The sequence below is a fragment of the Emys orbicularis genome, chromosome 14, assembly GCF_028017835.1.
Source record: "Emys orbicularis isolate rEmyOrb1 chromosome 14, rEmyOrb1.hap1, whole genome shotgun sequence".
NCBI classification, from domain to species: domain Eukaryota; kingdom Metazoa; phylum Chordata; order Testudines; family Emydidae; genus Emys; species Emys orbicularis.
Genome location: NC_088696.1, coordinates 36,247,704 through 36,261,950, shown reverse-complemented (window position 1 = coordinate 36,261,950; position 14,247 = coordinate 36,247,704). Strand labels below are relative to the sequence as shown.

The 14,247-nt window shown below is 47.2% G+C and overlaps 1 protein-coding gene across 1 annotated transcript in view; it reads right to left on the bottom strand.

The window, feature by feature from the left end:
• The window catches only part of NUP93 (nucleoporin 93), a 130,947-nt gene extending 123,937 nt beyond the window's left edge, over positions 1 to 7,010 (bottom strand). Inside the window, exon 1 of the mRNA XM_065416422.1 lies at positions 6,977 to 7,010. The gene's annotated coding sequence lies outside the window, so the exon portion shown is untranslated. The remainder of the gene's footprint in view (positions 1 to 6,976) is intronic.
• Positions 7,011 to 14,247: the final 7,237 nt, after the last annotated feature.

Here is a 14,247-nt window from a genome sequence, read left to right as displayed (position 1 = left end):
ATTTTAACCACACACACTAAACTAACTGGTTATAACAAATCTGTGGTAATGACAACTCACTACTCATCTAGAGAATGATCAGCAAATGGCTTTTTTCCAAACAGCAACAATAAAATGGTTAGACAGAACAGCAGCACAAAGAAGACAGTCTTTACACTGACAGAATTTACTGCATTCAAGAGACTGCAGTCTGACTCTTAATGCTGCTGTTCAAGATGGGAACTGCTACTACAGTAAGAAGCAGAATGATGGCAGATTTTCATGTCTGTCTGGGGAAAGAGCAACAACTAACACCTAAGGGAAAGAAAATGCAGACTGAAGAAATTAAACTAACTTCTGTGAAGCCAGATCGACCCTGGGCTAAAAGCCAGGACAGGCACAGCTCTTCTGGAAAACAACATTAATAACTTATCAATAGATGATGTGGCATTAAACTACTATTCCATGTTCAATAAAACTCAAATTTTAACATTTCTCTAACATTCTGAAACCAAGAATAAACTCCAAAGATTGTACTAGTTGACTGAATTTAAGCCAAAAGGAGCCCATAAGAGACAATGATTGGTTTGCTAACTCCACACAGAGTATTTTCAATGATGGTTTGCTATTAAAAAATGAAGTCTCCTCAAGAAGACGGATACACTGTCTTATGAAGAATGTTGTAATTACTGTATTCCAAATATAGCCATGCTGAATATTTTATTGAACTGGCTTTTAAAAGATTCAAAGTTTAAATATTCAAATGTGTGAACAGTGTCTGTTATCTTTCAAATACTGAAAGGCTTATGTCATCTAATTAATTAGCTTAGAGTAATATGGGCCAAAAATTTAAATTCCTTTATTACTGGAAAAGGTTCTTAAGCAGATAAATGTAACAGATAAAGCACAAGTACCTGACTCTTCAGTTGGACATTAAAACTCAGAGTTTGAAAAAGAGTCACCCACATGGCTGACCTGCAAGAAACTTTCACTGGAGAACAGAGGACTATAAGCCATTAAACTCTGATTAAAGTTCATTGTTCTATTTAAAAAAATAAAAATCTAGCAAAGATATTCTTTCAAATATGATGTGAATATGAATAAATCCAATGCTGCTCTCATTCCCACAAGATAGTTCCAGCTACTGCTGGCTCAGAGAGCTCAGCAATGTGAAATCGACATGTCTGGGTCAATTTCAGGGCTTCCACTCAGAATCCAAGCAGTGGGGAAAGAGACAAAAATCAGGTCAATTTCACACTGCTGTTCCTAAGAAAGCTATCAGCAGCAACAGCAGAGTTAGGAACTAGAGATAATCATGTGGGGAAAGAAGATATAAAACAAAACAAAACACAAGGATGAGACTGGGGCAGAGTTGCAGAGTCCCCTTTCCCTTGCAGCAGCCGGGACTCTGAAAGTATAAGTGAGGGGGTAGAAAGGACCTTCTGAACTGGATTCAGGACAGCACTTTGGCAGGAATTCTAACACCTTCTCCTCACAGCCGGAACTTCCCACTCTACCCTCTTTATCGTCTATGCTAGCCTCTGGATAGGAAGTGCCTGGTAAATACTTCAAGTCGGTTGGCGGGAAGGAGGGTAAAAAAATAAGCCCAGATTTTCAACATCTATCAGAATTTCTTGTATTAATATTTCTACATACAAACAACCTAGAACCTGAATGCTGCAAGCTAAAATCATGAGTGGTATAAAGAAAGTAAATAAGGAAGTGTTATTTACTCCTTCTCATAATACAAGAACAAGGGGCCACCAAATGAAATTAATAGGTAGCAGGTTTAAAACAAACAAGAAAGTATTTTTTCATGCAACACACTGTCAACCTCTGGAACTCCTTGCCAGAGGGTGATGTGAAGGCCAATACTATAATGGGGTTCAAAAGGGAGCTAGATAGATTCATGGAAGATAGGTCCATCAATGGCTATTAGCCAGGATGGGCAGAAATGGTGTCCCTAGCCTCTGTTTGCCAGAAGCTGGGATTGGGTGACAGGGCATGGATCACTTGACGATAACCTCTCTGTTCATTCCCTTTGGAGCACCTGCCATTGGCCACTGTCAGAGGACAGGATACTGGGCTTGATGGACCTTTGGTCTGACCCAGTATGGCCGTTCTTATGTTCCTATGTGTAAAATAACTTTGTTTAGTATTTTTGATTACCAGTCTGTTTTTATGCTTTGCAAATTTTGATATACAATGGGTTTTCTATATAAATATTCATATTATGGTTTTCCCTGCTTCCTTTTGTTTTTCCTTGAGCAGACAATTTTCCCCCAGCACCTATAATTTGTTTTTGAAAGCTGGAGGAGAATCCAAAAGATCAATATGTAAAAACCCCATTCTGCAGGCCTCAAGCATTTTGCATGAGTATGAATTGCAGGGTCAGAACCTGAAACTAAACAGAGTTCCAAGTGTGTTTTAAAGCAAAGCATCTTGAAATTAGAGTACAACAAATGGAAATGGTCTGCCAAAACCACAGGTCAGCTGGGTATTTTCAGCCAAAGGAACTGTACCCTCCCCCATGAATTAAAAGCATGACAGATATCCAGTTTGAGAACACTTCCAAGTACTGAGCACATCAGGATGAAGTGAGATACCACAGGGTAGATAAAAAATAAATGTCATTTCGGAACATAGGAACTGCCATACTAGATCAGATCAATGATTCATCTAATCCAATATCCTGTATCCAACAGTGGTCAGTACGAAATGCTTCAAATGAGGGCAAAAATAGCCGTAATGTGCACCTTTTTTAGTTTTTAAAAGTTACCAGTTAGGATTAAGAACATCTGGGCCAAAAACTATCTGTTTTAACTGTGGATATATATTTATCCATATAAAAGTCTAATCTTCCAATGACTGCTACTAAGCTCTTGGTTTCATTGATTTCTTGTAGCCATGAGTTCCATAGGTCAATTATGCACTGCATAAAAGAATTTCCTTCCATCAGTTTCAAACGTGTTGCCTCTCAGTTTCATTTAATGCTCCCTTGTTCTTGTATTATGAGAAAGGGTAAGTAAGTGCACCCGACTTACGTTTTCTCTACCCTTCATTATTTAATTTAGGATCCAGCAACGTGTCTGAGTATTTCAAATTTTTCCTTTCAATGTGTATTACCTTGCATTTGTCAACATTGACTTTCATCTGCCATCTGACTTTGAAGTTCCTCACAGACTTCCCTAGTCTTAGCTATCCTAAATAATTGTCATCTGTCAATGTTGCAACCTCATCATTCACCTTCTTTTCCAATTCCTCAATAAATCTATTAAATGGTACCTGATCCTAGCACAGGTCATTGGGACACCCCACCATTAACCTTTGCTACATGGAAAATTGATTACATCAAGTATTTAATTTTGTTTCTGAAAAACCTTGGAGGAGATCAAAACTCTCTCCACTCTCTGAACTGACAGAGCGTACTACAAGGAAAATTTAGAAACCACTGTGACATTACCTCTATTGGAAAGTCAGGCTGTAGAAACTCATATATTCTATACTCCTGGGGGAATTCTGCACTAAAAATTAAAAATTCTGCACACAACATTTTAAAATTCTGCACACATTTTAAAATTCTGCATATTTTGTCAAAACAACACAATATAATCACGCTCCCATTGTCAGCCCCAGCTACCCGGGCTCAGAGCGGGAGCTCCAGCTGCCAGGGGCTCAGAGCGGGAGCCCCAGCCGCCTGTGAAAGGCACAGGCGGATGCACTGGGGAGAATTCACAAATTCTGTGTGAAAAAATAAAATTCTACAGGGAACATTAATTCTGCGCAAATTCTGCATTGCATAATGGCGCAGAATTCCAGCAGGAGTAATTCTACCATGATGACTAAACCAGGAGGGAAGGAGGCCCAGTGACAACAGAGCAGAACCTCAGGGTGATTTATAAAACTACAACATGCCTAAGGAGGGGACTTAAAAGTTCTGTCCTCTTCTCCCACAGGTATAAGAGGAGGACAATGTCATGCCATGCTGGGCACCCATCCTTCCACATTAGCAGCTGTCTAGATGGCAATTCTTACTGCATCAGGAGTTCATGTTTTAACACAAGAGCACCCCAACCATGTTATAAAAGTTTTTGCCTTGCCTGTGTAGATGGGACCAAACAATGTTACAATCATGTTATTGTTCTGTGCTGCAGCCCAGTAAAGATCAGAGCTATAACATGGAGAGGGTCCTGTTTAGAAAGATTCAGCAAAGCTACTGGCCCATTTGGCTGGCCACTCCTGAGAAGTGGCCAAGAAGTACCAGCTGTTGAAAGGGCATATCCCAACCCGCTGGAAAGAAAACAATAAAAGCAGGAAGTAGAAGATACAGAGAAAAATAAGGGAGACCAAAACAAACTGATCACATTATTTCTTTTAAATTTTACATAAAAACCCTGCATCTGGGATATTTTTCATGTAACATTTATTTTCCCCCGTATCCTTTCTGTACTAATAGGTCATCGAACCAAAGAACAAGGGAAGTAAGTGGGAAATCATTGGTAGGAAACAATAGCGTCTGTCAAGCCATATGGGGCCACAAGCCACAATTTGGGCAGGTATGTTTCACATGGAGAACCTGAAGCTGTAAGGTCAACTCTGCTTCTCACTAGGAGCCTACCAATTTCACGACTCTGAAAAACGTGTCATGGACTGTGAAATATGCCCTTCCTCGTGAAATCTGATCTCTCCCTTGCTGCTGGGAGCGCCCCAGCCAGGGGCCTCCTAGCTGCGAGCCCCCACAGGGCTGGGGAGGGACAGGACTTGTCCTTCACCTGCAGGGGGGCCAGGAGGAGGTTAGACTCACCTCTGGATACTTTTTGGGTTGGGACCCAACACCATGAAATTTCAAATGTAAACACCTGAAAATGTGAAACAGATGAATTTTAAAACCCTCTGGCCAGGAAATTGATCAAAATGGACTGTGAATTTGGTAGGGCCCTACTTATCACTATAGCCTGCTTTTGCCTGAAAAAAAGCTGAAGCTTAGATGTTACTTTAATTTAGGTTTTTATTGCAGGCCTCACTCTAGGCATCCAAAGAGAGTTGCCCTGTACACAGTAGGCATCAAAAAGACCATTTGCTGAAGTACAATTTACCAGATACTGTACACAATCCCATTTCTGCTGTTCCAAATGTCTCTCTAACAGAGCACACTGAATTTAAAAATGCTACTTGGCAACTATCATGTCACGTGACCTGAACGCTGTATTCTCACCAGAGCTTACAAGTTAAGGCAGTGATAGAATGGGGCAGTAACTGAATGTGATATCAACAAAGAACAATTACATGTTCATCAGGGTACACTCTTGCCTCCGAGTCAGTAACGAACCAGATATTCTCACATGGTGTTACAGGGAAATGTGCAGCTGACAACAGTGTTTCAGAAGAGATTTTCAATAGAGAGCTCAGGCATTTGTGATAATTAAAGATCTCATGTCACTTTTCACAAGAGGAATCCAATTCAGACTATTAGAGTCAGAGTTCAAGGCCAGAAGGGACCATCAGATCATCTAGGTAGACCTGCTGTCCATCGCAGGCCGCCCCCCCATCCCCGCACACTAAATCCAACAATCAAAATTACACCAAAGTATTGCAGCCCACAGGTGACAAGACTCTTATGTGTCCCAGGCAGAGAATTGCAGGGCCCAAGTGCACCAATGCCCAAGGTCTCCACAACAGCAGGGAAATGATTAAGTGAGATATACCCAGATACACCTGAGAAGTGACCCCAGGCCTCACACTGCAGAGGCAAAAAAACCACCCAAGTCACTGGCAATTTGAGCTGGGGGGAAATTCCTTCCCTCGCCCCCACATATGGCGATATGTGTGACCCTCCCCATGTGGGCAAGAACCAGCCAACCAGGTACGGGAGACAGAATGCTCAGTGACATTTCAGATTCTACCTACTTAAATTCCCAAGCGGAGTTTCAATTAGGTGCAATACTGTTACTGCACATCCTGGCCTAAGTGGCTACGTAGCGTTGCTCTACAGTATTAAGCAGATACCATGATGAACCACCCCAGAGAGGGCTGCAGTCAGTAGCGGATGAAGGAATCCATGTGTATTGTTTGCATAAAAATGCATAAAGCACTTTGGGCAGGAATCTCTAAGGAGCCTAGGGAACTCTGGCACCCGACTCCCACTGAATTTGGGTGCTTAACTCCCTTAGGCTCCTTTGAAAAATCTCAGCCGTGAGGATCTTCCAGGATGAAGGGTACTAGATACATGCCTGACTATGTTAAAGTTCATTCATCTGACAGGGGAAAATGATTAACACCACAAAGCAGAAGAACTCAAACCTCCTTGGGCAGACACCCCCTTAGACAGAGTGTGTGTGGAGGGGGCAGGCAGGGCTGGTGGGGGGGATGGGGAAGACACGCCAGAGAAGCCCGAGGATTAACAGTATCTGGCACGGACGCCGTAGTTACCCGCTGGCCACCTCAAACCACTTCACAAAGCTGTCCCCCCTTTTTACCTGTGGGGAAACTGAGGCACAGAGAGGTTAAGCAACGTTCCCAAGGCCAGGCAGGGCTGAGAGAGGCTCCAGCCCCTAGACCCGGCTGCCTCCCCTGTAGAGTGACCAGATGTCCTGATTTTATAGGGACAGTCCCAATTTTGGAGGTTTTTTTCTTATATAGGCTCCTATTACCCCCACCCCGATTTTTCACACTTGCTATGTGGTCACCCTACTCCCCTGGCAGGCTGGCACAGTCCCCAGGCGCTCAAGGGCACCCGGCTTTGCCCAACGGCGGGCCCCTCGCCAGGCCTTCACCGCACGTGGGGCCGGGCCGCTACACCGGCCTCGCCGCCAGGGGGCGCCCCGGGCTCCTCAGGGGGAGCCGTGCCCGCCGCCCCTCCCCCCGCACGGCTCCGCGGGGCGGGGCGCCAAGCGGGGACCCTGCGCGTGCGGGGAGGGAGCTCGCGGAGGAGCACGAGACGCCCCTGCCCGCGGCCCAGGCCCGCTCCTACCTGCCCGCGGCCCAGGCCCGCTCCTACCTGCCGCCTCCTTCCGCTGCGGGACTCGCTCCGGGAGCCGGCTGCCTCCGCGCCGCGCCCGCTGATTGGAGGAGCCGCCGATCCCCCAGCGGCCCCCGCGCCACCGCCGTCCGCTCAAAACTTTATTGAGACGCGTAGAGAGGGACACGGGCAGGGGGCGGGCCCGTGTCTCCAGGGGGGCAGGGGGCGCCGGGCCGGGCAGGATGCGCCCCCCCCCCCCCGGTGCAGGGGGCCGGGGTCTGGGGATTCCCCCCACGGAACTAGCTGGGGTGAGCCCCGGGCTGGAGGGACCCCTGGCGAGGGCTCTCCCCGCCCCTCCGGGGCAGAGCCCAGTGGGGGCCTGACCCCCCCCAGCAGGTGGGAGGGGGCGGATGCCTCTGGCCTAGTCCCTGCCCCAACTGCAGCCCGGGGCACCAGATCCCTGGTGGGGCTGGGCAGGGCGGGGGAGGGGTTTCCTCAGCACCACGGTGCCAGGCGCTGTACAAACTCTGAGCTGGAAGCACCTGGGCTCGCCCCCAGCAAGGACCACCCACCCGGCCCGTTGTGAGCTCCATCTTCCCCATGCCGGATTGAGCAGGGACAGCGGGTAGGAGAGGGAAAGGCAAATCCGAATGGGAAGTGCCCAAGAGGGGGCGAAATGAACTAAAGGAAAACCAAAGGCAGGTTCAGACCCAGGGTCACTGTCTGGGCAGAGTCCTGACAGCCGTTCCCCGGGCCTGCAGTCACTAGGCAGACGAGGAGCATGGTTCCCCGCCTTACAGCAGGGCGCTGCAGTGACAGCAACGGAGTTACCCAATTTATGCCCATGTGAGGGCTGGGCTACAATTAACACACTACAGCTGCGCTGCTGTAGCACTTCAGTGTAGACCAGGGATTGGCAACCTTTGGCATGCGGCCCGGTTTGTTTACCTGCTGCGTCCGCAGGTTCAGCCGATCGCGGCTCCCACTGGCCGCAGTTCGCCACTCCACGCCAATGGGGGCGGCAGGAAGCGGCACAGGCCGAGGGATGTGCTGGCCGCCCTTCCCGCAGCCCCCATTGGCCTGGAGCGGCGAACCGCGGCCAGTGGGAGCCGCGATCGACCGAACCTGCAGACGCAGCAGGTAAACAAACCAGCGGGCCTGCCAGGGTGCTTACCCTGGCAAGCCGCATGCCAAAGGTTGCCGATCTCTGGTGTAGACACTGCCTATGCCAACAGGAGGGCTTCTCCTATTGGGTTGGTAAGCCACCTCCCTGAGAAATGGTAGCTAGGTTGACGGAAGAAGACGAGAGAACAACCCTGTAAACAACATCTGCTTTCTACCAGCATTAATCACCCCCAGGTTATATGGGCAGAGGCTGAACCAAGGTGCAATTTTCACTTCCCTATACTACTGGCAGAAGGATTTGGGCCCCAGTTTCTTGTTCGTGTTCAGTTTGGTATGGGGGCAACGATTAACAAAAATGGCCCATTTATACACTTTCCAGCTCTCGGGCCACATCCCTTAGGGCTGCTGCAGGGAGATGTAAGTTATCCCAGTAGGGATTCATTCAGAGGATGGGCAGCTGTGGTGCCATCACTACCCTGTTGCTCCAGGTTTCTGCTGGGGAGATGAGCAGCTTTGTTTTATAGCTAAGGAAGCTGCTCTAGCTGAAGCTACCCGGAGACAGGTACTGAATTAGTCCCCTGCCCTAGCCATGCCCACTTCCTAGCCAGTGCTGCCCATTTTGGAGGCTGTGCAGGTCCCCTTATGTAACGCCCAAGGGTTGAAATCTGTTTCTGACCCTACAGCCTGGCCAATTTGCCATCTCAGGGAGGGGTTTTTGCCAGCATTACCCCATCCTGAATTTACTCTGTAAACATCTTCCATTTGAATACAGCTAGGAGATTCAAATATATCAGATTCCTGTGTAATGGTTTTGGCACTGAAATCCACACTGAAAGGAGTAAACAAGGGTGGGGATTAAAAGCATATTACAATAAAGCCTCTAAAGATTATGGCATCCAGGCATATTAACTGTCTTAATTTAACAATGTGAGAGTTAATGATGCTCTCGTGTGCCATGTGAAATCACAAAGAACTCAAATTGCCACGCAAGAGAGTAGAAGAAAGTGATTGCTTCCCCCTTCCTCCCTCCAGATATGCACTATACTCCTTGCTAGCACTAACAAATCAAATCCTCTAGGAGTAGATTCTCCCACTCTGTTTTTACTGGCTTTGACTGCTGCCAGAGGGTAAAGGGGTAAAGATGCTGCCTGTTTGAAGGCTTTTAAATGCTTTTGTTGAAAGATCAGCAACATTATTTAAAAGGCAGCCAGAGAACAGCTCTCCTTCCCTCCTGCCTAGTAGTTTCTTACCTTGCCATCTGGATTTGTTTCATGCTGTCTGCCTCGCTGGTGACATGGAGCTGCGTGATCGTCTGGTGTCTGACATTCATAATGCCAGCATCAGACACTGGCCTTCAAGGACACTGGATCCAGCATCCTAGTTCAAAATACCAGCTGTCTAGGATAGAGATAGTAAATGGAGGACTTTTTTTTCCTCACCATCTTCTTTCTTTTCTCTACAGTCCTTTAAAGATTGCACAGTGGTGATTTGCAAGATTACAGGAAACACAGGGAATATACAGAGGTAGTCTGTCCTTGAGTAGAAGATTGTTCTTCCAACCAACTTGATTAGGATGGGAGGCTGCCAGGTTGGGGTTTGGTTAGTTTTGTTTTGTTTTGTTTTTTTAAGAGTTCCTGTTTCCTGCAAGATTCAACCAAGACCCCAGGCCTTTAGTATGGACTAAATTGGCACAGGTTTGCACAGTGAGGGAGAGGGTACAAAAAGTCTCCCTCCTGGCATCCCAGCATAGGGGCTAGTCAGTCATTGAGCTCCCTGGGCCTGATCCTGCAAGGTACTGAGTGCTCTCGACTCCCATTGGAGTTGAAGGCAATTTAGTACCTTTTGCAGGTGACGCTATGTACCTTGGGGATTGGGGCCCATAAGGACATTCTGCTTAAGGGCAGGGGTGTGACTGCCCCCTTCTGTGGCCGTCGGCAGAGATGACCTAATGCATGGGTATTGCATGCATTCCCATAGGCACTGCGCCTTCTGGATGCAAAGTCAGTAACCAGACCTAGGGATCACCCCGTTCTTTGTAAAGTTACCTGTTTTCAAAAACCCTCCACTATATATGATCCCACCCCACCAGCACAGAGTTTGATTCAACCCTGCTGGTGTGTAGAGTTGCAAATTGCCCCTCTCTGAGATAGCAGGGACTGCTGCCTCCCAGGGGGAACTCACCCAGAGGGGAAAGCTATCGGTGTTTTCACTGCTCTGCTTGTGCAGCACCTAACATAATGGGGCCCCAATCTTGGTTACATACACATAAAAATGGCCAATGGTCCATCTAGCTCAGTATCCTGTCTTCTGACAGTGGCCAATGCCAAATCCGTAAGAGGGAATGAACAGAACAGGGCAATTATTGAGTCACCCAGTCTCAGCTTCTGGCAGTCAGAGGCTTAGGGACATCCAGAGCATGGTGTTGCCACTCTGAACTTCTTGGCTAATAGCCATTGATGGGTCTATCCTCCATGAACTTACCTAATTATTTTCTGAACCCAGTTATACTTTTGGCCTTCATCACATTCCCTGGTAAAGAGTTCCACAGGTTGGCTGTGCCTTGTGTGAAGAAGTATTTCCTTATGTTTGTTTTAAACCTGCTGCCTATTAATTTCATCGGGTGACCCCTGGTTCTTGTGTTATGCAAAGAGATAAATAACACTTCCTTATTCACTTTCTCCACACCAGTCATGATTGCATAGATCTCTATCATATCCCTCCCGCCCCTTAATCATCTCCTTTCCAAGCTGAACAGTCCCAGTCTTTGTAATCTTGCCTCATACGGAAGCTGTTCCATACCCCTCATCATTTTTGTTGCCCTTCTCTGTACTTTTTCCAATTATGTATCTTTTTTGAGATGGGAAGACCAGAACTGCATGGAGCATTCAACGGATGGTCGTATCACGGATTTATATAGTGGCATTATATCCACTATATAACTATCCACAATGACTCCAAGATCTCTCTCTTGAGTGGTAACAGCTAATTTAGACCCCATCATTTCGTACGTGTAGTGGGATTATTATGTTTTCCAATGTGCATCGCTTTGCATTTACCAACATTGAATTTCATCTTCCGTTTGATTCCCTGTTTTGTTGGTTGGTCTCTAGGAACTCCGATAATAAACATGAGTAATAATCATAATTAATATCTTCTTTGGGGGCTCCATCCGGGATGGCAGCTTTAATTTCCACAGGCGCTCCAGAGCAAAGCCAGTGGCAGAGGCAGCTGGGGGATGGCTACATCAGTACAGCCAATCGCCAGCAATGCCCACTTTGGGGACTGCATCAACTGGCTACAGCTCTTCCAGTGACGTGGGAATTACAGGGGCCATTTGCTGCTGCAAGCTCTTCTCCAGGTGGACTTCTCTTCATTCGGGTTTCCAGTGCCTCCTTCCAGCACAAACCCTGCATCAGGGAAGCCCAAGGATTACAAATGCTAATCACTCAGGAGAACTCGAAATTCAGAGATAAGCATGTTGCTTTACAATGAGATGTAACATCAAAAAAGAAAGGAGAGCGCACGGGCCCTTATCACATCGTGCTTCTAGGGGATAATGTTACACTTAGCGTAGATCTTTTCTTCTTGCAGGATAGTTGATTTATACTATCTACAGGCCCAATCCACTCCACGTATAGAACTCCCACTGTCTCCAGTGGGAGTTGTGAGCTCAGAGCCACTCCTGGGTCAGGGCCTATAGAAATCCAGTGCCACTAAATTGCTGCACTACTGGGATGAAGGTACCAGCCAGACAGGCTAATAGTTCATAGCGCACTCCATAACAAAGTGGGACATTTTTAACAAGGATTAACCCTGATTGATGCATCACAGGATCTTATGATTTATTTATTTTTGTCATTATTGGTGAGGACAAAAAGACAATCCCTCTGCAAGAATCAAGAATGGAACAAACTCAGGGTAATAATAAAAACATTAATAGCAATTCCTAGGGCCTGATTCTGTGAGGCATTTATGATTTAATTCTGGCATTGTATTAGTGACAGTGATTCTGTGAGGAGTTTGTGATGCAATTTGGATGAAAAGCACGGTACAAAATAAAACCTGAATTGTATGTCTACATTGCAAAGCAGAATCCATTATCCCCATGTATGTATACCCAGGTTTGCCTCAGTTACACTGTTGTCAATGGAAATTTGACTCTTTGCAAGAGAGGACAGAATCAAGCCTTTCCTGCATTGTAACCATAGCATTGCTGCTGTCATGCATGATTCTGCTTAGCAACGTTGCTCCAGTGTCAGGAATGACATACTCATGCACTATATCAGGGGTCGGCAACCTTTCAGAAGCGGTGTGCCGAGTCTTCACTTATTCACTTTAACTTAAGGTTTCGCGTGCCGGTAATACATTTTAACGTTTTTTAGAAGGTCTCTCTCTATAAGTCTATATTATATAACTAAACTATTGTTGTATGTAAAGTAAACAAGGTTTTCAAAATGTTTAAGAAGCTTAATTTAAAATTAAATTAAAATGCTGATCTTACGCCACCAGCCCACTCATCCCACTGCCGGCCTGGGGTTCCGTTCACCTAGTTCGGCAGCGGGCTGAGCGGGGCCTGCGGGACCCCGGCTGGCAAGGGGCCGGCAGCCGGGACCCCAGACTGGCAGCGGGCTGAGTGGGGCCGGCGGCCGGGACCCCAGACCAGGGGTGCAGGTGGGAATGTGTGTGTTATGGGGGGGAGGTTGCAGGAGCTCCCGTTTGGTGCTCAGGGTGGGGGTGGGGATGTGGGGGTGTGCAAGAGTCAGGGCATGGGGTGTGGGGGGGATGGGTATGTGTGGGGAGTGCAGGAGTCAGAACGGGGGCTGGAGGTGTGTGAGGGGGTGCAGGGGTCAGGGCAGAGGGCTGGGTGTGGGGGGAGTTCAGGGGTCAGGGCAGAAAGCTGAGTGTGGGGGGGCTCAGGGGTCAGGGCAGAAGCCTGGGTGTGTGTGTGGGGGCTTCAGGGGTCAGGGCAGAGGGCTGGGGTGCTCAGCTCGTGGGGGTGCTCACGGCAGGGGGCTGGAGGGGATATGCCTCATCCCCACCACTTCTCTGCCTCCTCCCCGGAGCAGCGAGCACGCTGCGGCTCCGCTCCCCCTCCCCCTGGCAAGGGCGATCAGCTGATCGGCGCAGGGAAGGAGAGGAGGAGGGGCAGGAAAGCACCACGCTGGGGGAAGAAGCGGGGGAGAGGGGAGCTTGGCTGCTGGCAGGACCAAATTTCTGCCTCCTGCCCCTGCAGGAGAGAGTGGGGGGGGCTGAGTGGGGCCGGGACCCCGACAGGCAGCCATGTGCCATTAAAAATCGGCTTGCATGCCGTCTTTGGCACGCGTGCCGCAGGTTTCTGACCCCTGCACTATATTTGCCACACTGCTGCTCCATATATGTTGATGCCAAAACTAACAGGAGTACTTGTGGCACCTTAGAGACTAACAAATTTATTTGAGCATAAGTTTTCGTGGGCTACAGCCCACGTCATCGGATGCATAGAATGGAACATATAGTGAGGAGATGATATATATATATATATATATATATATATATATACAGAGAACATGAAAAGGTGGGAGTTCCCCTACCAACTCTAAGAGGCTAATTAATTAAGATGAGCTATTGTCAGCAGGAGAAAAAAAACTTTTCTAGTGATAATCAAGATGGCCCATTTAAGACAGATGCCAAAACTGTGATCAATCCACCAGCTTGATAAAAATAGAAGTTGACACGTATAAAGGCTGTTGGTCTTGAGGTACTTAATTCATGTATTTAAGTTTGTCTGAATAACATGACAGTTGTGCTACAAACAAGGCAAGTTTGAGTTGAAGTTTCCCACTATACAGTGCCCATTGTCCATGGGTGTTACAGATGTATGAGTAAAGAACACAGATGTCTCATTACATGAGTGCTGGAATGCTTGTCAAAATACTAATAAGCCTGGGCATTATCGGTAGTAGGGCTGGGCGAATAATGTAAAAGAAGTGCCCAGTAACATTCGTTTGCATAAACCCCACAAATTCACTTCAGCATTTGCGACCCTTTCTCGTCCCTTTTCATGTCAACATTTTATTTGCGAGAATAAATTATGAATGAGTGTTGCGAACCCTCCTGTGCGTATGTATTTGTTATTATTTATATTGCAGTAGCACAAGTCCCAGCCATGAGCCAGGAGCCCATTGTGCTAGCTTAGCTTAGTTTAA